This window comes from Triticum urartu, chromosome 7A (assembly GCF_056163025.1).
Source record: "Triticum urartu cultivar PI428250 chromosome 7A, HENAU_Tu73, whole genome shotgun sequence".
Classification (NCBI taxonomy): Eukaryota; Viridiplantae; Streptophyta; class Magnoliopsida; order Poales; family Poaceae; genus Triticum; species Triticum urartu.
In genome coordinates, this window is record NC_141879.1 from 509,094,554 (window position 1) to 509,119,835 (window position 25,282).

The window sequence follows — 25,282 nt, forward strand, 5'->3', positions numbered from 1 at the left end:
TATCCCAGAAGAACGTGGCACCTCCCCTCGTCCCATGCACCGGCAGAACTATGCAACCCTCCAGAGCGCCACCTCCTATCTAAGCTGATACGCCAAGCGACCAGGTCTCGACCTTGGTCTCCTGCAAGGCAAGGATCACTACTCGATTTGCCTTCACTACGCCGCTGATCGCCGTTCGTTTTGCCGGGCAGTTTAAGCCGTGCACATTCCAGGACATGAAGATCAAGCTATTGTCACTCATGGAGACACAGATCCTTACTCCATCGACTAATCATACTAATGGAAGAAGCACAAAACACCTTACAGCAAGCCTGGGGGCGACGACGGCCACCAATAGGCCCAAAACCCCGTCGTCGTCGAGCGCACCGCCTACCCGAAGCACTACACATGGAAGGTAAACCTAACTCTAGCCGGTAGAAGACCAGACGTCGATGGAGACTAAACATAAGAGCAGCTAACATGATCAACCATCAATGGACTCTTCCACGCCGACGATTCCAGCCATGCCGGCGGCAATCTTGAGGGCACCTTGGTCCAGCCCGGTGAGCTTTGCAATGGCTGCAATGTCGCCATCGGACAGGGGCTCCTAGAAACGTTACATGAGCAGGGCCGCCGCCTTCGGCGTCATCTTGTCTTTGGGGCCGAGCGCTCCCAGCTCTTGCACCAGACGGAGAACTACGCGTTGGGGCACCGGCGTTGGGTTTGCCGCCGCGGCCTGGCGGGCACTACGGCGCGAAGGAGTCGACACGGCCCTCGACTTGGGCGGCGCAGCGGGGCGAGGACGCGGCGCCGGCTGAGTGGCGATGATCAGCGGGGGACGGGAGCGAAGAGGGCAGCGGCAACCTGCGCCGCTCCACTACCCTCTTCGACCTGCATGACGCCCACACGCTCTGTGACCGCGGCGAGCTCGAAACCCGCAGTCGACGCTGGCGGAGTGTTGATGCAGGGCAGCAGGCAGGGGAGCATCTCCGGGCTGTCGGGGGCCTGGTGCGCGGGCAGATGGAGGGGAGGGGATCGCTCGCCGTGTTCGAAGGCCAGCGGGGACTAAAGCGTGTCGATCATGACGTTCTCCAGCTCCATCTGCATGCAGTCCGTGCGCGGGGGCGGGTAAAGCGCACAGCTTGAGTTGGAGAAACTGAAGAAACGGGCCACCGGGTCTTCTGGAGCATCAACTGGAGGAGGAGTCGAGCGGAGGGGCAGCGGTGGGGTCGCGCGTAGCGGGGGCGCAGCGTCTCTCGAGCCCGACGCCGACTGGCCACGATCTAGCCTCCCGTGGCGCCTGCCCACCGGCGTGCGACTGCGGTGGCGGTGGGCGCCCTTGATGACATCTGCCCTGCTGTCCTTGGCATGGCACCCGTGGCCGAGCAGGTGGTCCCTCCAAGAGCGCCCCGAGCCACTGTTGTTGTCGCCGTCTTCGTTGTCGCGCCTTGACGCCCCCAGGATAGAGCCGGCATAGCCAGTGGCCGGGGCGCGCTGGATCGAGCGGCGGCCTGGGCCCTGGCCGTCCTTGACATGGGCCACCCATGTGCCCGGCTCGATGCGCGGCATGGGGCGGTCGTCAGAGGAGGAGGAGGAGGGGAGCCCGCTCTGCCCGGAGTGCGACGAGCGTGGCGAGGGGGGGTCCAGTCCTCAACCAAGTCGACGTGCACCAGGAGGTCATAGCGGTGCATGCCTGGAGGCGGAGGGACACGGCGATCCGGCAGGGCGAAGCCGACACTACAAAAAAATACACTTCCGTGATGATACGTGTTTGTCACAGTAGGTCGCTTTTTTGTCATGCATGTACATCCATGACAAATTTATGACAGAATCAAGATAGTCATACCTGTGCTGTCGTAGAAGTGTTCCATGACATTACCAAAATTATCATCACAGAAGTGTCCACTTCCATGACGATAAATCGCGCGTCACAGAAGTGCTTTCGTTAAGGGTGACCGACACGTGGCATCCAACGTAACAAAACGCCGTTAAGCTATCGGGTTGGATTTTGGATCCGATAACCCGTTAACAGCCCCGACCAATGGGGATTTTCCACGTGTAAAATCATCATTGGCTAGAGGAAACACGTGTCGGCTCATCGTCGGGACAGATGTCATCCACTCACTGGACAGAAGGCGCCTATGATACGTCGACACGTGGCACGGCCCAACAAGTTTAAATGGGCCGTCCCAACTAAAGGCCCACAAGATTTTGCAGACCATAATGGGCCGGCCCAGCTAAAGGCCCACGAGATTTTGCGGACCATAATGGGCTGGCCTAGCTAAAGGCCCACAAGATTTTGCGGGCCATAATGGGCCGGCCCAGGTAAAGACCCACAAGATTTTTGTGTGCCATAATGGGCCGGCCTAGGTAAAGGCCCACAAGATTCTTGCGGGTCATAATGGGCCGGCCCAGCTAAAGGCCCACGAGATTTCGCTGACATTAATGGGCCGGCCCAGCTGTAGGCCCACAAGATTTTGAGGACCCTAGTAGGTCGGCCCATTAACTGGCTGCCATGTTTTGGGCCAAATGCCGGCCCATATTTGATCCGGTCCATTAATGGCCTGCCACGCTCCGGGCCTAATAGTGGCCCATATGAGATCCGGCCCGTTAAAAGCCTACCACGTTCTGGGCCAAATTACGGCCCAGATCAGGTTCGGCCCTTTAAGAGGCTTTGGGCTCAATTATGGCCCATATCAGATTCGGCCCGTGAACTGGACACTATGCTTTTGGGCCCACTTGCTAAAGGCCCACTTAGTAATTCAGCCTGATATTAGTTTTGGCCTGTTAAGGGCCCGTTTAACATTTCAACCCTATATTAATTTCGGCCTGTTAAAAGCCCGTCATATAGTTGGGCCTAACTACGGCCCGGTTTGCATCCGGCCTGCTCGCAGCCGATATCTGATTGGGCCAAACAAGGACCCAGACAATTTTGGCCTGTTAAAAGCCTGTGATTTGATTCGCATAATCATGGGCCGGGGTTCATTTCGGGCTGCTGTGTAACTAGTAGGAATTAAGAACAAACCTACTCTATACAATAAAGAAGAAATTACGGCATAGTAACTAAGAATAAACCTACACTACACAATAAAGGATTTAAAGTATATTACATCCACTGGGCATCAAAGTTCGCCACCAGTGATCATAAAGCGCAACGAAGAAGCAGATTACAAAAACTGGGCACCATTGCAGCGTAACAAAATAATACTGAATCGAGACCACTTCCAAGACAGTTCAAGAAAGGTTAGCCTTGTGGGGGAACTGCTGCGCAAGCTGCTGAGCAAGGCTGTGAGACCGGCCTAGCATGTCGGTCATAACTTCCAGGTGTAGCTGTTTAGCGATGAGGTTCTCATTGGTGTTCTCCGCAATCTTTCTTAGAGATAGGACTTCAAATCGAAGTTGAGTTGCAGAATGCCTTTCTGCTAGAACTTGGGACTGAAGAAGTCGAACTGATTCAGACAACGAATTCTGTGAGCTTGTCTGACTGTTAGTCTTAAGTAACTTGAACACTGCATCAAGACAAGACTTTTGGGTTGTCTTGCTATCTTCAAGATGTTTTGCCATCTTTGCTGCAATATATGTTGGGTTTGTCTCACAGCCTTCAGCAGACTTGTGCATGCCATCAGGCATATCACCCTGAAGCAAAGCAGAGAGATGACAGGTTTTGCACGTGTATAAACAAAGACGATAACTGTTTTGTCAATTCTATCCAATTTCAAATTAGAAAATAAAGAGTATGTTCAAAATATCAATAGCATAATTTGGCATTGTTCATAATGCGGGGAGCTTCACCACACTACTGGATTACCATGTCAACATAACAAGCATAGATGAAGGGCAAATAAAATCATTATATCTATTTTGGATAATGTGCATGGCATGTTGTTCATATCATCAGCCACATCAGTAAGATAAAATAGGAGATGACAAGGTGCAAACGTGGGCTGCTTCACCACACACTGGATTATAGATCCACAAAAACAAGCATACATATAGGGAGTATTAAGTAATGTGCATGGTATGAATAAGGAATTTGGTTTTACAAGTAAAACTTAGAACTTACGGTTCTTACGAACATGCATTTTGGTAGAAACAGCAAACTAAACAGCAGTAAACGATAGGGAGTATGAGAAAATTAAACAGCAGTTGAGGATAAAGGCTTTAGAAGGACTGACTTACATTAACAGTTAACACCGGCTTTACAATGTCCTTCTCCATGGCAAGGGAAGGATAACTCAAGAATTTCAGCACAGAATCTTCTTCATAAGCATTGCATGTACTCTACATTTTGTAGAGAGTAATTATAGATATGATAATACTGGAAGGGATAGAGGATAATGAAGATAAGATGCAGATTGATGCTACATAATCAACTACCAATCCCTGGAAGTACAAGCGTTACAGGACAAAATGTACTGACAAGAGCAATGGGCTACACTTCTGCACTGGCATTGTCTGTGTATTCTACTTGTTGGTAAGATTAAATATAGATCTGATCTTTTTTAGTAAATTGTGGGCGAGGGAGATAAGATGCAGAATGCTACAAAACGAACCAATCTCTCTTCCCATAATACAAGAGTGTTTTGAACACTGGTGTACTGTACAAAACGTTCTTATATTATGGGACGAAGGGAGTAGCTGTTAATGTAAGTACAGTGATAGACCACGTTCAGTCCTTACAAGAGGACTACAGAGCTAAACCTCTTCAAAAGCATTGGGCTGATTCTAAATTTATGTAAGAGTCCATACGGATCTTATAATGTCCACCAAATGGACGATTACGAGGCTAACATGTGCAGTGATGCTATATAATCAAACAGCTATGCAAGTAAGTATGGTCATACAGGGCAAGTGGTACTCACAAGAGCAATGCAGTGTGCAGTATAGTTGCGAGATTCTGTGGTCCCTTGAGAACGAATGTTCTTCTGCTAACAGTTTTTGTACAAGTGAGACATTAAGGCAAATGCAGAAATGTAGTTCAAATTGTGATGTGATATCATAGACAGTACCTTACGCTGCAGCCGAGACCAATGTGTAACAAGATTATTCCAGTCACCGTCGGATAAATGTAGCACCGAAGACTTTACAGAAGTTTCGTTCAGAGGCTTGCCATCGAAGTGCGCTTGCCTCAGGTAGGAACGATACTTCATCAACGAGTGCTTGAAAAGCGCAACCAACCCTTACTCGTCATCACAATCCAGTTTGCGCCTCGCCTATTTAAAAGAATGAAATCTTGTGTCTTCTGTCAGCAGAAACATATGCAGTAATGACCATGAATCTATCTATCTATCTATACCTATACTAATTACAGACTTCCAAGAAATTCCCACGTTAATTAGAATTTATGGACCGTTAATCTGGTGGGACCAAATTATTACGGTGTAGATCTTTCGAGAGGACAATTTTTTCATCAAATTAAACAATGATATATCTATATCCGTAGGATGGCTAGCATCGTATCCCTTAAAAAGAATCTGCTATTACCCTGCCTGCCCCCAATTGATTGGTACTTATTATGGTAATCTTTTCTCTATCTCTAATATCTTGGCCCTGATTTTAAAACATGCATGGTCGGTACTTTCTGTTGTTACATCTTCAAAACCAAATCGTGGCGATCAGTACATGCAAAGGAAAGAAACAAAAGGTGAGCACATGTTGCTGCTGACTCAATCCAAATCGGCAGCACATCTCATCCATGACGGATGCATGGCAAGTTGTTGGGCCGGTGATCAAGACGTTCACGGCGGCAGTGCGCCAAGGTGTCGTCGCGAACGGCCGGACCAACTCCCCATCGACGCGTCCGCGCCAAGACCGCAGGTGCGTACTGCTACAGCATGAGACGGCAGGCATGCTGATATGAGACGACGATGCTGATGGCTGGTCGTACTCCTCAGGGTGAGCGTGAGATGCATGCCCGCATAGAATATGCATGTGAATAGCCATTCGCTAGCTTGGTTGATCAATTAGAGGACTTCATGCATGCCTACTTCGTGATGTTCTAGAATTAATCTTGAAAGAGATTAAGCTAATGATGTTAAAGATTATGCAGTTCCAGTGCCTGGAAGGACATATGGTATTTTCCGAACCTATGCCCAGGAAAAACCATTGATGGCGACGAGGCATAACGAAGTCTTGCATCCTGTATTGACGAACAACACGGTGGACGAGTCAATCCGTGAGCCTATGACGCCCAACAAAGACAATGACACGAGCAATTTCATTATGATTTCATGAGAAGAAAAAACACAATGTGCGGCCAGACAGCAGTCATGGCATGCGCCGCCATGGAACTGCAGTCCGTTTCACCGCTATGGAGGCGACGAGCTCTGGCGCGAGCGGGTGTAGTTGCAAAGAGCAATACAGCTGCCGCCTGGGCGGGCTGTCAACGGGGAGTTGGTCCGGCCATCCGCAACGACACCTTGACGCACAGCCGCCGTGAACATCCTGTATTCCTGTCAGCCGAGGCAACAATGTGGCATGTTTCCACCATGGACAAGCCGTCAGACAGGATGCCGGCGACAAGCTGCTTCGGCGCTGTGTCGTGCCATTTTGCTGCCGTCGTCGAGGCCTTTCGAGCCGGAAGAAATTGACCACCGTCGTCGTTACGTACATACTTACCCACTAGCGCATCTGGACAGAATCATTCAAGCTGCTTGGGTAGTGCCTACATGTACGTGCCTTTCTGTGCAATGTGAGTTGTACCCTGTGCCAAAATCCTCTCTTCTCGCTGTCAACATCTGCCATTCTGATCTTTTTCTATTGCCTAATGTCGCTAAATCTGACTTCTCCAGCTTCTCCCGGCGGATATCTAACATTGCACTGCTACACAGCTACCTGCTACGGGAGGTACCTCCTATTTACTTGGACGTACAAGTTGGCGGCTAGTACATCTAGCTGGACACAAGCAATACTTCATGGAAACAATATCAATCCAGTATTATTTTTTCGAGCATACCTATTGATGTTGTTGGCACTCATATCAAGTATACCTGCTCTCCAATAGATGTATTGTTTTATCTTTATAGCTGATTATGAATGAAACAGGCAATATATTATATGCATGCCTCATTGCTATCTATTTCTATACCAACAGTGTTTCCATGCAACCAAATTGATGGCATGAGAAGGTAAAACATAGTATCAGTGAAGGTTTTACCTGAAACTTTGTTACATGAACATTGTCAACTAGCAGAAAATATACACATTTATGTATTAATAGCCATTTTCCTTGGTGCATGTTGATAGAATGTTCTGTTGACATCCATGATGAAACACTGTGATACAAAAAAATGTAGGTATACTTTTCTTTTAGATTGGGTTGTTACATTTGACGATTTGCAAATATTGTTGTGTACAAGTGTGGTCATTTTATGTGCAATCGGTCGGTGTGCTAATTTGTTCATGAAATTCATATATTGGCATCAGATTATATAAGAGTATCAATTTGGCTCAAATTTACCAAATGAAGTTTAATAAGATTATGATTATTTTAAGCATTTGCCACAACACAAACTATTGCAGAATGATTTGGTTATACTAATATTAGAATATACAACAACACTGCGAATTCTGCTGCTTCTGTGCATATAGACTAGACAAAATTGACGATGACCGACAACTTCCACAATATTAGTAATCAACAAGTTTCTTGCTATATTATATTCATGAATAAACATAGGGATACAGAAATCTATTGAGCAGCACTAATTTTTGAGCTTTTGTGGGTTACAATTATCATCAAAGATGACTTTGGTCACAACATCATTTAATGAGAAGATTGCAACTTTTGTAAACTTTAACAATATTGTACACAAGCATGGTATCTTGCATATTTTTAGTGCTAAATTATTCAATAATTTAATGTTAGCATCAGTTTATATGGTGCATAAATTTTGGTATTAGATTGACTTGGTTTATTAATTTGTTGAAGAAAAGATGATAATTGTCTACTGTTGTTTTTTAGAACCACAAAAGCTATTGCGTGATGATGTTGATTCTACTAAGATGGAACAACCGTAGCAGTACTATAACCGAATGTGAAGCATCTAAGTTAATGTATTCTACATAAAAATGAAACATTTCCATCACATGGCTAACAAAAATAAGTATAAAGCCATCCCAGTTGGTTGCAAAATCAACTTAAATATACCATTGCATAACTTTGAGCATAGTTTCAAATAAAATGATTATTAGGTAAAATTCAACTACAATTAATTTCTATGGGCCTAGCCGTGCGAATGCACGGGTTGACGACTAGTAACGTTAGTACATTACTTACGCGTAAGTTACGTAGGAAGACTTGAAATTGTTCCGTGTCTGCGGTATAATCTTTCCATGAAGGAAAGATGGGTAGAAAGTTCCTGACAACAACATAAGCTTCGTCTTCTAAACTGGGTAGAAATGGAACAGGGGTCCTATTTGCTACAATTGGGACTCTCTCTGGTTCGAAAAGGGATTTGGCAACTGGATTTGGTGTACTCTTTGCTGGAATGGGGGTTTTGCGTCGTACAGCTGGTGCTATGTCAACTGGCATAATCATACTGTTTGCTGCAGTTGTGGTCTGCTGAGTTGGGGCATCAGAAATGACCAGTGTAGTAGGGCTAGAGTCTGCTAGAGTTGGGGTATTTTGTGGGTCAGGTGATATTGCAACTACACCTAATGGGCTATTTGATTTATCAGGTGCCACTACCTTTTCCAAATACTTTGCTTGTGCTCCTCCACGATCAGCAATTGCCCTCTTCTTTTTGAATGTCTGATACACAAGAATAGCATTTGAATGGATAAATATGGTATGATGGCAGATGGAATATGTACTGAAAATAGATAGGCAGGGCGTATTGACATACACGATGTGTAAACTAAGCTAATGGCAGTTCAACAAAGTAGAAGCAATGCAAAGCATTAGTTGCAAGATATGTGCGAGCAATGTAACCTTGGAAAGTTAGAGCAAGTACCTTGATGGGTGAATAAGATAGGGCATCTTCCTCTGACTCCTCCACTAGGGAGCTACATTGACTTAGGTCTCCCTCTAGCTCAGAATCACTGTTAGGATCATATTCTGAGCATGAATCTGTAGGTGGAGAGTGTTTGCATTGCATTGCATCCAGACTTGATTTCAGTCCCTTAATGCCAAGTTTGACAGCCATGGCATTGTTCTGCTTTATCCTTTTCATGCGCGCAAGCTCATAATCATTATGATGTTGTTCAGAATCTGAGATTCATGAAAACCTAAAAAGTAGTCAGATTATCAATGGAATGCATTGCGGTTTCAACTCGGAGAGTGTCTCCCTATAAACCCCTGCATATGCAAAGTTCACCTCCCCAACGGTGCTGACCAGACCACACAGAGATACACACCCGAGCGGCGAACATGCATTTTCGAAACTAATTTAGGAACATTTACCTGACCAATTAAACAACTCTGTTTTAATAATATCAGATTCGTATTTGAACAACTAAACTTGTTTAGCTTGATGGGTGGAGCAGTGTTATTATGACACGAAGCATGTATTCTGATCGTATAGTGATCATAAAAGGGGGAAACTCTAAGCATATATTTTTTAGCAAAAGAGGGTTTCCCCTCTGATTTCTATTAAAGAAACCACCACGGAACCAACATGATCAATTAAACCCTAAGCATGATCAATTAAACCGTATTATGGCTTTGCCATGGCAGATTTGAAGCTGCAAACCGGAGAAATGATATTTAGCATCCATTGTTTGCTTCGAACTAAGAACTAAATTCTAAGAGCTGAAAAGAAAGTAGAGTAACCAAGTTAAGATCTATTTTCTGGTTGAGATCAAAAAGTTGAGGAGATATGAAGTACCACCTCTCTTGCGGCGCCGTGTAGGCATCGGGGGTGCGATGGCTGTCGGTGGCGTTGAAGCAGATCTGCGACGGTAGACGGGTGCACCGGGGGATAAGTCCCGTTGCAGTGGAAGAGAAGGTCGTGTGAGCGGCCCCGACAAAGAGGACGACGACGCCGATGAAGCGAGAGGACGCGATGCAAGGCTATTGGTCTGTCGCCGTGGATGAGAAACGTCCATCTCTAGAAGTGGACGACACGGTCTTGGTAGGCGCTCCAGCATGGTGGAGGACGGTGGCGATGGATGTGGTGGAGGACGGCGGCGATGGATGGGGTGGCGGACGGAGGCTGGTGTGGGAATGGGGTGTTCTAGCGCGGATGGTGTATGAATGGGAAAATGGAGGGAGAGGTACGGGGAACCATGTTTTTGGGACGCGCTTGTCTGAAATATGGGAAAGTTACGAACTTATCCCCCGTTTCAAATATGGACGTCTCGTCGGTTGGGGATAGGACGGTAATCTCGCATCTCCCAAATATTTGCCGGTAACTATTTCGGGCGAGGAGAGGGTGGTTTTCTACCCACGGTTGGCGCCCATGGTGTATGAACGGGGCTGACAGGTAGGGCGGTTGTGTCACGTCTGATGGAAGTTACACATCTGTCCCTATTTAAAATATTAGCCTACATCGATTTTTGGGCGAGGAGAGGGTGTTTTGCCGCCCACGGTTGGCGCCCATGGTGTATGAACGAGGCTGACAGGTAGGGCGGTTGTGTCACGTCTGATGGAAGTTACACATCTGCCCCTATTTAAAATATTAGCCTACATCTATTTCGGACGAGGAGAGGGTGTTTTGCCGCCCACCCTGTATGAATGGGGAATGGAGGGAGAAACAGAGGTCTTTCGGATGATCTTGAATCAAATGAGTTTTGCTGCCCATGTTTGACGCCCACCGTGTCGGAATGGGCTCAGAGGCGGTCGTGTCACGTCTAATTGAAGTTACTAACCTACCCCTATTTAGAGCAGTGGAAATTGGGCCGATGGATTGTCCGTGTAATGGGTAGACAGTAATGTCCATCTCCCAAACACTTGGCTTCGGGAAGCCGATGTGGGACTGGACATTTTGCTGTTTCTTTCGAATTTTAGGACAATAAGCATCCACGTTTACCCTGGCAACTAAATTCGAATCCATTTTGTATTCCTATATGAATCTTTATAAATCATTCTATGTGTTTTTATATATCTTCAAAAGGACGACAAAGATGTAGTCCACTGTCATATATGAATATGGTTTACAAATGCGGATACTCAAATTCAGAAACTAGAATCCAGTTTAAGGTGAATTCGAATATTTGGAACACTTCATGTCCAACTCAAATGTCACACGCAGCATAATGTGTACTCCCATTTAGATATATACACAAGCGATGTATCAAGATTCAAATACCGAGTCAATCAACCAAGAATGTACGAAACTAATAAACATATAAACACTTCTAGAGTATATGGATCAATAATATCAACTAACATACATAAGCCAGGCCGCTGTACTTTTTTTTGGCTACAACAGCATCCTTTTTTTAGCCAGCATCTTGGCCCTTTCCGATGCGTGCCACTTATGGTCCATCTATACTACTATTGCTGAATGCACATTCAGCTCGATTGGCATATTTGTAGGTCTGGCACAACAATCCAAATGAAATGTCTCCGAGTCTTATCAATTAATACAAACTTATGCTCAAATAAAATTACAAACAAAAAAAACAATCATTACATGATCTCTAAAACAAATGGTTTGATTGATTACATGAACAGACAACACAAAGGTTATTCAACTATGGAAAGAACATTTCACCTATGATTTACCAAGTAGGAATTTAATTTCCTTTTTTCCTTCAGGACCTTAACAATCTGGTCAGTCTCAGCTTGCTTCGTTTTGAAATCCACCAAGTATTTAATGGTTGTCTTGAGTACTGCTTGTGATTGTGCTGTTTGCTTCCTCAACATGTCAACTTCATCTCTAAGTGCAGAAGCAGAATCTCTTTCTACCACTAGTTTAGCCTCTAGAGCATCAGAAGTTGGCAATTCATAATGCACGATTGGGCTGGTGCCACTGCTGCGGGATGATTCAACGTCCATGGGGACCTCACTCTTTGATCTTGGGCTAACCTGTTTTGCCATTAAAGTTCCGATTGGATTCAGAAAAGTTGTAGTTAGCAAAACATCTCAACTGGGAGTTATAACAGCAAACCAGTTAAACAAACAAGGAATTAAAGAGTTTCAATTGGATGCTGAAAAGTAGTTATTAACATCATTGTAACCCGCTGTTGCAGCAGCAAAGTAGTTAAACAAACAAGTAGATATTTAAGTTAAGACAAACAGGTAATTCTTAACAGTAAGTATCAAACACATAGATAGGCGCAGTCTACAATATGATTAACAGGCTGTGCCATTATGTAATCAGTAGCAAACTAAATTAAGCCAAGCAACGTAATTGAACAATTTTGCAATAAGTGGCTAACTAAAATTCCGAGAAGCAGGTAACTGAACTTACGCTAGTTCTTTGTACAGGCACACTGCAACTTCTTTTTTCGCTTACAAGGTTGTACGAAGGAGTCCATGGCATCAATTGATTGGATACGCAGTCCCAATACTTCTTTCTTCCCACATTGCATGGGTAAGTCGAATGGTTAATCTGGTAAGATGGTGCGTCCTTGATATGTTATATGAGGATGTGTAGTCAGACTAGTTGTAGCCAACCACATCACACTGGCTTTTACTGTATATTTCATGCGATTACTTTTGGCATATCAAGATCTAAGCAATCTATAATAGGATGAAAAGACTGGCATCCTTCACATTATTGGCGAACTCAGTTCATAGAAACAAGCAATTCAACCATTCTGTGGGTAAATCAAAAGCGCCACCGGAATATTTTTCACTATCCAATCATACACGCAAAAAGGGGTGACACCACCATAGGGGCTGGTATGGGCGGCCGCCTCAGGTGGCTGGAAAGTGTGCACCTAGTTTGAGTCGTCCAGGTTGGCCCACACTAGTTTTGTTCATCCCAACGCACGAGCATGCAATGTAAAAAATGAAGAAAAATGTTTCAATTTGGATGGGCCAATAACATAAGTGCAAGGCAGGCCCTATAGCAAGCTCGCGGCCCAAACAAGCGCCTCCCATATCGATCGACACCAGGAAAAATCCCAATTCATTCGCTCCAGCCTCCAGTCTGGTTCGCTCCTAACCTAGCCGCCGCTGGACAGACCGACACAGCACTTCCTTGCACCCTCGTTGGAGGGCGGTCGCTGGGCTTCAAGCAAACGGAAGGACAAGAAGATGAAGATCCAACCCTGGGTGTAGCCTGCGTGGGAGGCAGCGGCGGCAGCACGGGCATGGCATCGAGCTTGCGCAAACGGACAATTGCAGCTTGCAAGAGTAGCATGTGCAACGAGCAGGTACATCACATCCCTGATTATATCTAATTTAACTCTTCAATTTCTGGCCAATAGTTAAACCTGGCGGTGTTGTAAAACTGCTTGTATGTAGGGAATCTATGAGAAAATGAAACCAATTTCTACTTATTTTATAACTCCCCCAATCAATACTGAACTGACTGAATCTGATGTATCTAATCAAGTTTCGGGTGCAAACATACAAGCTCATGTTGTTCTTGAGCCTGAAGTGTCTAATGAACAGACTGCTAATGAAGGATTTGATGCAAACATTTTACATGCTCCTGGTGATGAACATATAGTGTCTAATGAGGGATCTAATGCAAGCATTTTGCAAGCTCATTGAAGGATTTAGTGTCTAATGATGATCTACTATGTTGAGAGAGACAGAGATTTGCAGGCATTGATGACAAGCAAATTATAGTGCATTTTCATAGCTTGAGGAAACATCGAGGCCATCTACCAGAAAGTCCCCGTATCATGATAACATAGCATAAATACTTTTCTAATCTGTTGTTCGAAACTATTGGCATACTTGTGCAGGATAGATATATTGATATGCAGTTTGCGCACTGGTTATACGTGCAATTACACTTCGATATTTTCAGCAAAAGAACGAATAATTCAAGCAGGTATAGACCATGTTTGTAGTCCTTGTACACCATGTTGCATTTTGTGTTTTTTGGTGCTTGCATCATTTAGTGTTATAATCTGAACTACTTTGGATCATTACCTGGTTTTCAAAGTGCATGTAGCTTCACATTTCTCAAGTTATGTTGATTTCCGGAGTGCAAGTGCCTTCGTATTTTTTAAGTTAAATGTTCGCCCCTGGAAACTTGAATTCGTGCATCAGCCACTGCACACAAATCATACACGAATGCCAGTACGAATTAAATGAAATGCAGGGACTTACGCTAGCTCATTGTACAGGCTCACTACAGCTCTGCTTGTGCTTGGGATGTTCCATGTACAAGTCCATGTTACCACTTGCTTGGATGTGCAGGCCTTGTGCTCCTTGCATCCCCCTCTGCATTTTTGACATGGTGAATGGTTGATCAAATAAGAGGAATCGACCTTGATGTTGTACCGGAGGACAGATACTTACAAGGTTATACGGGTGTGCAGGATGTGTACAAGATCCTGTAGCGCCGTCATGCTTCGCTAAAATATGGATTTGCTTGTTTCAGATGATATCTCCAGAAGAAATAAGAGTTAAGGTCAGAGTTGCATAGGCGTGTAAGCTAAGAGAGCGGTGAAAGGATATCCAAACATCGTCGGAACAGTGCACAAGGGAGTGATGTGTGGATACCTAGTTCAGACCGGCGTTTGGGCATGCTCGCCTAGCTAGAGTGCGGGTCACTTCAGAGCCGTTGAGGGTGATGCGCTGGCGTTGGCTGGCCGCGCACGGATGCAGATCTTGAGTGGCAGCGGAGCGCTACGATGCGGTGGACGAGACTATTGGTGAAGCCCCAACGGCCTCGGGGGGCGGAGGTGCGACGATGTGCTCGGTGAAGTAGCCCCGGTGAGCTGGGAGAAGGCGTCGGTGAAGCGCACCTGATGCGGTGGAACTCGGTGTCTGTGAGGCACGTCGGTTGCGGCGGCCGACGTTGTCGGTGGACCACCCGGTGCGGTGGACGAGGGCGTAGATGAGGTAGCTCCGGTGCGGTGGTGAAGCATGACCGTCGTCTTCGTCGTTCTCATCCGACACAGAGGTGGGGAACGGTGGGGAAAGAGACGAGACGAGGGGCGATTCGAGGGTTGGCGGCGAATTAGGGATTTGAGCAATCTGGGTGCGGAAGGGGACGGTGGAGAAGAGAGATTTTGCAGGGCTGGAATTGGGGCCGCCAGATATTTCAATCCGAAATGTGGAAGCGCGAACTTATATTGTCGTCGTCCTTTTGGGGGGGGGAGGGGGTGGGTGGCTGGGTGCTACGCGTCCGTCCGACACACGCAACCACCCCGACAGGACTATGCTTCGGTGCCTTAAGGTACCTGCCTCTGTGTCCATGACATATGGGCCCAACAGGTGGCTGGCCCACATGTCAGTGACCCAAAGGCAGTTGCCTTTAAGGCACCGAAGCAGCGTCCACCCCGACACAACCCTGGTTTGCCTGGTGCGCCTACATTTGAGAATGCAAACGAATCTTCTTTCATTTGCAAACGAATCTATATGTATTACCATGCCCGTGTTTTCCTTGCAATAATTAGTCATTCGAAACGAGATACCCCATCCGTTCACTTTTGTAAGTCATTTCAGACAACTTAAAATGAACTGTTTTGCACATTGTTTGAAATGTCTTCAAGGTCTTATAAAAGTGAACATAGGGAGTACTATAATTTAATTAATGAGGAGTTATTTGAAAAAAAATTGAAAAGGTACCCACGCTAACGTGGATTAGAGTGTGTGTCACATAATTAGTTATTTGAATTAGAGTGTGTGTCGCGTAGTTAGTTATTTGAATTAGAGTGTGTGTCACATAGCGATCTCCAATTCTAACGTGGATTTCGCATTTCACTTTATCCATGCTAATTTTTTATACAAATTCATATGTATATGATGAACACCATGGTAGTGAGAAAACTTTTGGATGGATTCAAACATATGACCTACAAAGTAGCACAACAAACTGAGTCAATGTCAACTTTTCGAAACTTAGTATGGCACGAATTTGAAATAATTACCTGTATGCCTGGTCCTCGGTTCAAATCTTACAATGTACACCGAATTGAAACATCGATATTAAGTCTCGTACTATGTACATTCAAATGTTGTTTTTAGCCCCCCCCCCCGCACAAACGCTACAAACTTCCTGTATCGGTCAATCTTCCTCTCCTAACCACCTTAGGAAGCTATCGGTTTCCAACACACGTTCTTCTTTCTCTCCATGTTTCGATATCTAAGTCTCTCAACTACACAACCCCTTTTTCCACTCTGTTACCAAATGTATTTACCTCACACACCCGCCATTGCACCCCATGCCGAGCTCTCTCTCTCTCTCCCCTCTCCCTCTCGCACTAAATACATGCATTGCCTATCTAGCCCCCCAACCTCTCATGCATGCACACGCATGCACGTTGTATATCTAGGTCACTCCCTCGAGACTGTCTCACTCTTTCTTCCGCACAGCGGGCCACACTCGCTCAATCTCGCTCTCTTTATCTGAGTCTCATTTAACCTTGTTTTCTTTCACACACAAATGATATATCTCCCTGTTCGGGCCTCGATCGACACACTCTATACTCTCTCACGCAGATTGTCTATCTAGGTCAGTCCATCCAAGCCGCCACCACTCTTTCGACCTCATGGTGGGCCACGCTTACTCAATATCTCTCTCTCTCTCTCTTTGTATGTCTCGATTGACCTCGCTCTTTCTCGGACAAAAACGACATATCACCATGTTTGAGCCCAATTCGACCTATTCACATTGTATACTCTCTCACGCACACCGTCTATCTAGGTCACTCTCTCCAACTCGTCTCACTCTTTCGATCGCACGACAACCCTATGTGATCGGTTGACCTTGCTTCCTCCCACGCACAAAATATATCTACATGTCTGTGACTGGATCATCTCTCAAGCTCTATCTTACAGCCCTCACCCTTGCCAAAAAGCTCAATCGGACAATATCTCTCCAGAGCATATATATTTGTTCAACGAATGTCGGACCACACTCACTTTGTCTCTCTATCTATATGTCTCTCGATTGACATCGCTTTCTCACACCATATCTTCCACGCGTTAAAGCTACTACCTCTCCATCCCTCGCAAAGCCGGAGCTATTTACATTGCGAGGGGCACTCCAACCTTGGATTAATTTGTGTAGGCATTTATTCCGGTCAGTTTAGATTATATTTTCGTAGCATTCGGCCCACAACTACTCCAATCACCGTAGAGGGTAATTAAGCTACGGGGAGCACCTAATATGAGCATCGGGGAGCCGTTGGATCGAAGATGCAGCTGCACACACGAGGCCTGAATGTTTTATTTGCAAAAAAACCTTTGGAGAGTTTGGAAATTGCGCATAATTACAAAGACTACTCCCAAGCCATTGGATCTCACTTCCAACGGTGTAAAAACTCGTATCACCATAGTATCTAAGCTGCGGAGTGGATGTGATATTCTATGCCGCTGTCATTTTTGTTCGTAAACTTGCAAAAAACGTGTAACTCGTGCCGTTACTTGTCTAACCGTGCAAAGTGTTTGTTCAAAAGAACCATCCTACACTGAAATATCGGAACAACACACGGGGGTCCCACTTGTCATTAATCAAATTTGGACCTAAAACTAACAAATCTGAAAGACGAGATTCGAACTGGAAACCTGGACTACAAAGCGTAAGTCGATAGCCTAAAAAACGAACGGTTGTTGGCTTTGTCCCATAACTTGATTTTATACAGTACTTGCATTGAGTAGAGTAGAGGGAGTGCCTCGTCAACACGTGCATGACCGTTATCTCACTTACTGGTGGGTCCCAAGTGTGCGATCTCAATCTCTCTTCTCTCCATTGTCTAACCTTTGCACGGGCACACACGAAGAGCGGCGCTAGCTTGCCGTGGTGTTATTACAACTAAAACAAACTTGGAAAATAGAAGAATCGCCTAGAACAAGAGACGTTGTGGCTGGTCGAGACGGAGCTAACCACATCTATCCTCCGTGCCACGTTTGCATGATGAAGCTGTGTGGCTAGTGGGGTGTTTTCAACCGACTGGCTGGGTCCCGAGGTTGAACCGTAGGTACTACGTCTGATACAGTATATTTTTACACGCACATTTTTCCTCCGTGCCGAGATGTGGCACATCCTACCGCGCGGTTTCGGGGTCCTCCCGGGTGGTGCACGCATATATTCTTCCTGACGTGGGACACCCTACCACGCGTTTTATGGGTCCTCCTCGGTCGTAGCGCCGAAGCAAGTAAATGAGTCGTCAAATCACGAAAGACCACCTTTCCCGCTGAGTACATCAGTGAAGCACGGTGGCTAGCTAGTTGGGCTAGTTCGACCGATTAGCTAGGCCGCCGCCACATTTGTTTTTTCACCCCTCTTTTATCTACTTGCCGGCAGGTAAATTTAAATATCCACTGGGGCGTTGCTCTGGTGTTTGGGTGCGGCAGGATCTTTAATTTTTTGATTGACGGGAGTAGGCGCGACAGGATTTTTAATTTTTTGATTGACGGGAGCAGGCGGGCAGCAATTAGTCACGATGACTCCGCTTGTACCCACTGCTCCCTGATGTGAGAAGTCGTCGACTGGTGTTTTACCGTGGTGAAAACCAAAAGATTCCCCGCTCCCTCCGCCTTCCCGTAGATTGCATTGCCTTTCAGCCATTTCGCCCCCTTTGCTTCCTCTCCCCATTGCTTCTACTTGGTGCCATGGCGGCGCAGCAGATCACGGAGTCCGAGGTGAGGCTCCTGACACAGGAGCTCCATGCCAAGGATGCGGAGCTCAGGGCCAAGGACGTGGAGCTCCGTGAGCTCAAGGAGAAGAGGAGTGCCATGCTCCTCCGTTATGTGCGGGAGTTCACGGAGCTTCAAAAGCGGCAGGCGTCCACCACAAGGATGCTCGAGGCATCGGCGGCATTGCTGCAGAAAGCGGGAGATACGATAGGCCATCAGGGGAGCTGGCTGGAGCACGAGCGGGCCGATCATGACGAGGTCCAGGATCGCCTCAGCCACTTGGTGAACCAAGTTGCCACGCACGTGTTGCGGCTGCGCTATGCCTACCGTTGTGCCAGCGCGGCGATGCCGGCCATCGGGCTAAACCCGTTCGACCACCCGGTCGACTTCAATGAGCTGCGGCTTCCTGACCTGGTCTCCTTCATCTATTTTTTCGAGGAGCTGAGCCGTCTCCGCGCGATGGTGGGGGCTGAGCTGGACAAGGAGGGGTTGCGGGCTGCCGTCGCCGTTGCCGGGCGAATCCTTTCAGGGCTCCGTCATCGGAATCCATACGTGCCATTGGACGCCATCTTTGACGAGCTGGCTCCCGTCGACCGGGAACGGGCTCTGCGGGCGGTTGCACCCTGCATCACCAACGTCGTGCGCCTCGAGAAGCAGAGGGACTTCGATGGTGTTTAGGCGCCCTCTGCATGGGCATGTCCATGTCTCGGCGCAACATGACCGTTGGATCAAACTCAGACGGTGCAGATCAGTCACTGTAGCACAAAGCGTGTGGGTGTGTTTGGTTGCATTCTCATCTCAATATAGTAGTTTCCTCTTCGTGTATTTTTGTCAACCTACTAGTGTGGACTCATGCACTCTACCAAACACCCAAAAGTGGGTTGAGAAGGGAACTTTTGCTCCCATCCCGTGCACCCTTCATACACCCTGCCTAACACTATTCGTGCTTCATATGGTTCATGTTTCATGGAGTACTGTAGCACCGTACTCTCCGTGCGCTGTGGACCTAGTTCTGTTAACATTGATCTCACCGTTCATTCTCGACCGGACAGTCGAAAAAGCGGTACTATGTTACATATAGGAGTAGTTGACATGCGCACAACATCATTTGTTATCATCATATCTTACTACACTAGCAACAAGATTGTGTAGTACTGATGTATGAACCACTGCACATGCCTAGTAGTAGGAGCACTGTGTATGTTCAAGTGGCTGTCGTGTTTCGCACTCCTCCATCGTAAGAGTGGAAATGCTTGTTGTAATCATTTTTTTCTTCTGAAAAACAGTGGACACGCTCTACCGTGTGGATCCTCCTCCAGCCATACACTAAATTACTCACTTTCGCCGACGTGTGGGACGGCCAGCATCGGGGTCCACCAGCCATGCACTAAATTACTCCGTAGTAGAGTGATGGTAGACTACCCCGATCGAAGCGCCACAGTAATGCCCAATGAGCCGTCAAATCACAAAACCCCCTCCTTTCCAGCAGTAAGTTGGACGAACGAAGCAACCATCATTTCACTCTTCTCTCTCAGCTTCCTCTCTATCCAACCCTCGCTTCTGCCTCATCTTGTTCCTCATTTCTTCAAGAAAACCCCGACCTGCTTCTGCCATTGTTCTTCTCTCCCAAAGAAGGAAAGGTGAGCACATCAATGGTGTTGATTCTGGCCAAGGCCCGGTCTTGCAACCCCAAGACTGATCCTAAAACTCCATCTCTTTTCTTCTTTTGGGTTTGTGATTATGGTTTAATTTAATTTATTTTATTTCTATTTGACAGTTTCTTGATGGACGCTGGAGCACCGGCCGAAGTGATGTCTATGGCTCTGGCCAAAACCGTCGACGCTCATGGTACGAAGAAGCGCAAGCACCCCGCCGAGACTACCGCAGACAAGCTCAAAGCCATCGCCCTGTCCAAGCCCCCCTCTCCGGGATCCCTCATTAAGCAAGTCCAGGTAATATCTCTTCTTGACGATCTTTTTCTCGATCTTGATCGTGTTTTTTCATCTAACACGCAGTACTAGTACTAGTAGTAAAACTTTTTGGGTGATCTTGCATGTGATTTTTGTGTGCCAAATGACAGTTCTAAATTCCTCTTTTGACCAAAACATGCGAGAGGTTGACACTGATTTCTTATAGATTACTTTCAACTACTCCCTCTGTCCCAAATTTCTTGTCTTAGATTTGTCTAGATACCGATGTATCTAATACTAAAATGTGACTTGATACATCCGTATCTAGACAAATCTAAGACAAGAATTTTGGTACGGAGGGAGTACTTTATGAACATCAATGCTAACTTTTAAGAGGGTATATTTGCCTCAGTAACTTGTGTTATGGATATTGCATGTAATCCCTCTGCTCTCATGCCTTTGAAGACATGTTCTGGTGTCTTTGTTCACTCATTTCTGTGCGTATATGTAGTCATATATGGAGTACAATATCGAAAATCATCTTATACTTCTGAACGGAGGTAGTAATAAAATATGGTTTCTGTTTGAATTAGAACCAGGTCCGCGGTGGAGATGAAGTTCTCAAAGTCATGCCGTGTGAACTGGAAGACCTGATGATGAGTTCTACTGCTGAACTATCCAACTGTTGTGTCCTTGTCGCCACGTGTCCTGAACTAGTGTTTTCCTGTAGCATTGTTGTCAGGCGTGTTCTCGAGGCTGTACTTGACCACAGCAATTTCCTGGCTGTGCCTTCGATTACGAAGGGTGTGGTTCTTGTAAAGCTTCCCAACAAACCTGATGCGGCCTGTCGTCATCATCATGTTTATGAGTGGAAAGAGCACTCTGTTAGGTTCTCCAAGGTTGACAAGATGGTGATGGTGCATGTAGACATCTCACACGAAGTCCATGGCCTAGTCAGTTATGCGGGGTTCATCCCGTAGGTCGGTGGCAAAAAATAGTCTGCAGAGTTTAGTTAGTGCAACTTTGCTTGTCTGTAGTAAGTACTATTGTTCAGTACTTGATTTGTGTTTGTGAACCCTGTATTGTTTATTAGTACTGCCGCTTTTGGTGTGTGGTCAGTCCTAAGAACGGTCTATGTTAATGTTTGTCCACTCAATTCAGTCTGTATATTTTGAAGTATCCATATCATATTTTTTGTGAGGACGGTCTATCCATTATGGTTACACTCCAATATCTGTATGCATTGCAGGGTTTATCACACCCACCAGGATTTCCAGCCCCATGGATGTTCGGTCCATACGATTTGTCACGACCTTTGAACTGTCCTGCTTGTGGGAGTAGGTGGGGCCCCTGCATGCCACGCGTAGTTGGACGATCAATCTTCTGCTTAGTACTTCAACATAGTGATTTCCTGGTAAGGATTCACTCGTGTCACATCAAGTAAATCTTATTGATTTACTGTCTAAATCTTACTGATTTAATGTCATGTTTTCTTTCTTTTCCTGCAATTTTACTATGCAGGTTTTGCCATGTGACATTCATCACAGAATAAACCGTTTGGTTTGCTCTACAATGGCTATTTTTGCAGCTTTCACTTCTTATGCCGTGTCAGTAACGAAGGCATCGTCCATCACTTATATTACTGGAAAAAATTGGATCAGTCTGTTGTCTGAGTACAAGCTGAATCCCTATGATGAATTGCAGTTTGGTTTAACAAAAACGCCACAATTAGTCCTTCTCGCATTTAAAAGAAATGAAGAAAAAGACTGGATCATGGTGACGGATCCTAGTCAAGTTAGAAAGCTGATCATAGCAGACCAGACACGATCGCCGCTGTCTCGCATAGATCGAGCACCGGCAGTTGCTCTAGCACTGACAGCGCCAGCAACTCAGTCTAATCCAGCTGAGGATCGGGCATCGACCGCGTCAGTGGATCAGTCTGATCTACCGGAGGATCGGGCATCGACACCGGCACCTGCTCCGACACCGACACCAGCTCTACAAGGAGCACCATCTCCGGTAGCAGCAGCAGCTTCGACACCTGCACCAACACTTGCACTTGCATCTGCTCCGACCCGTGCAGTTGCACCGGCAACAGATTGGGATGCAGTTCGCACTTCATATACCAAAGTCCTTACAAAAACCGACATGTCCACCTTCTTGGTAAGTATTGGCCGCCCAAGTGCTTCGTTCTATTTTCTTTCCATGTTGTTTCACATGATTCACTGTGTTGATCTAACCGTTTGGGTATGTCTTCTTGTTTGCAAACAAAGAATTTCTAGAGCAACGAGGGAATCGTTCAACAATCTGGGCAATCGCGGCCAAGTTTCTCTTACCATGCGCAGCCTTGGTGTGAATGAACCTACTCAATATACCATAAGTACAAAGGATGGTCACATGATGATTGATGCTAAAGGATGGTCAAGGTTCAATTCAAAATCATATCTTGCGGTAGGGGATGATGTCAAAATCGATCTTTCTCGGCAAGGAGAGCTGGTCCAAATCAACTTTGAAATTCTTCAGTAGCAGCACGCAACTGCCGAACTGATCTATCCTCCGAGAGATTTTGATGTAATAATCTGGCATGGTGAAACAAGTGTCCTGTGTGTATAAGTAGTATGACAATATTATTTATCACATGGTATATCGTTGATAGAATTGCAACTCTGATTGCTGGTTAGGAACTATCGTTCGATTTCATTCCAACAGCTGCCGTGCTTTATTCAATTTTGTGTATTCGCCTTGCGACAGCATCTAAAACCAGCATCGTACCGATCGCTTGCAATATGAAAAGCGCTGAGGTAGAACACATGGGCCCCCAAACATGCAGGGTCGGCCTGCGGCCCAAAGTCCAGAACCGTGAGCCTATTTGAGTATTATATTCTCAGCTGAACCCCCATCAAAAAGCTGAACCCCCATAATGCCCGTGCGTTGCAGAGGGAGTATATTTCTCGGCAAGGTGAGCCTGTGATATAAAAGATTTGTATATTTCTTTACAGAGGGAGTATCTCTCTGTCAAAAAATATATTTATGTATAACTAGCTACTCCTGTCTTTCTACTTCCTTTCGCTGATATGTGGGGCAACAGGCAACGGGGTCCACGTGCCATATGCACAAATTAGAGTGCACAACTTCACGGTATACACACCCCGGTCATAGCGCCGTAGTAATGCCCAATGAGCCGTCAAATCACAACCCCCCTTTCCAGCTTTAGCAGTAAGCTGGACGGACGAAGCGGCAATATTTCACTGGGCCTGAATCCCCTTCTCCCTCGTCTGCTTGTTTAGAGAAAACCCCCTCTCGGTGATTGTATAGGGTTTTCTCATGGAGAACTAGGTACAAATTCTTCATCCATCCCCGATAAACCCAAGTCCCTTGGTCGCAGGTAATCCTAGGATGGCAGCTGCCGCTGTTGATGAATTTTTCTTCCTATTGAATCTAGTGTGTTTCATTTGCAGTGCCCAAAGTGCGAGTACCCTACAGGTTTCTGCGCCCTCGGCGAGACGCCACACTTGTTCCTTCTCATCCTAACACAGCATTTCGAAACGCGCACAGTATGTTCCTAGAATCCTCTTTTCTATCCGGGAGGGTGGGGTTTTTTTGAACATGCTGTGTTCTCATATTATTTTTCCTACAGTGTATTATTTGCTCTACCAGAACACATGTACTCAAGATGCTCGGCCTTGCCATAACCGAATACACTAGTTTAATGGTCACAGTGAAGACAAGCCATGGATATAAGTTCCGAGTTGGGTTCATGAACCAAGAAGATCCCTGCTTTTTTATGGCCGAACTTGGATAAACTTTCTCAAGTGTTACGGACTGAAAGTTGGCGCACGAATGTTGATGGAAATAGCAGAACCTGGTCTCATCTTCATTGCGATCTTCAACCCCTGCGTCGTTCCAGTTGTTCATCCATGTTAGTTTTATATCTGGTTCTTGCTTGTTGCCTCGATTACTTCTTAATCCACCTATTCTATCTAACTAATCACAATTTAACTTTAGAAGTAGCAACGAATCTCTCACGAAGATGCTACTTCTAACTAATATTTTCTTATAATTGGTGGCACGTGTAGGTTTTTTCAGTGTTAAGCAGTCTGCTCGTTTGTTACTTGGTAATAACTCGGCTGTTACTAATGGCACTGAAGTTGACTGGATCGACATCCACAAGTTCATACACTTTATTGATCGTCTTGAGGTCCCTGTGGGGCGTTTCAATGGTGGAAGGCCACGTGGGATATGTGTGTCACTGCTGCACTCGTTGAACAGGTCCAACTGTGTCGAGAAACTTATGGTACGAGCTGTTTTCTGTTATATATGTTGTTCATAAACTATTGCTTATACACAGTTTTACAGTTGTGATCTTCTTGAAACAGGAACTGCCGAGTTCTATTGCTCCTATATAGATGCCTGACCATGGCCGGGTCAGACTTGCGCTTGGTCACAACATGATGTTTATGTCGACCTACTCAATTCCCCTTGGAGGTGAAAACATACTTATTCATGGGTGGTCTCAAATAATGAAGGCCCGTCCATCTTGGAGAATAGGACATAAGATTATGTTCATGCTTTTCCATGGCTCTAAAGCGAATATCCTGTTTATTGACCACGTTGTGAGATGAAGCCGCTTTCAGAAGGTTGTGGATGCGTGGGGTGGCGCCTAGGCCTTGTCCTGGGGCTTGGCGGCCTCACCCTTGGTTAACTACAGGCAAAGTAGCACTGTTCGAGGCGTGCTTTG

The 25,282-nt window shown here is 46.0% G+C and overlaps 1 pseudogene; it reads right to left on the reverse strand.

Annotated features, from left to right (window-relative positions):
* Window positions 1-753: 753 nt before the first annotated feature.
* The window catches only part of LOC125523848 (uncharacterized), a 28,736-nt pseudogene continuing 4,207 nt past the window's right edge, over window positions 754-25,282 (reverse strand).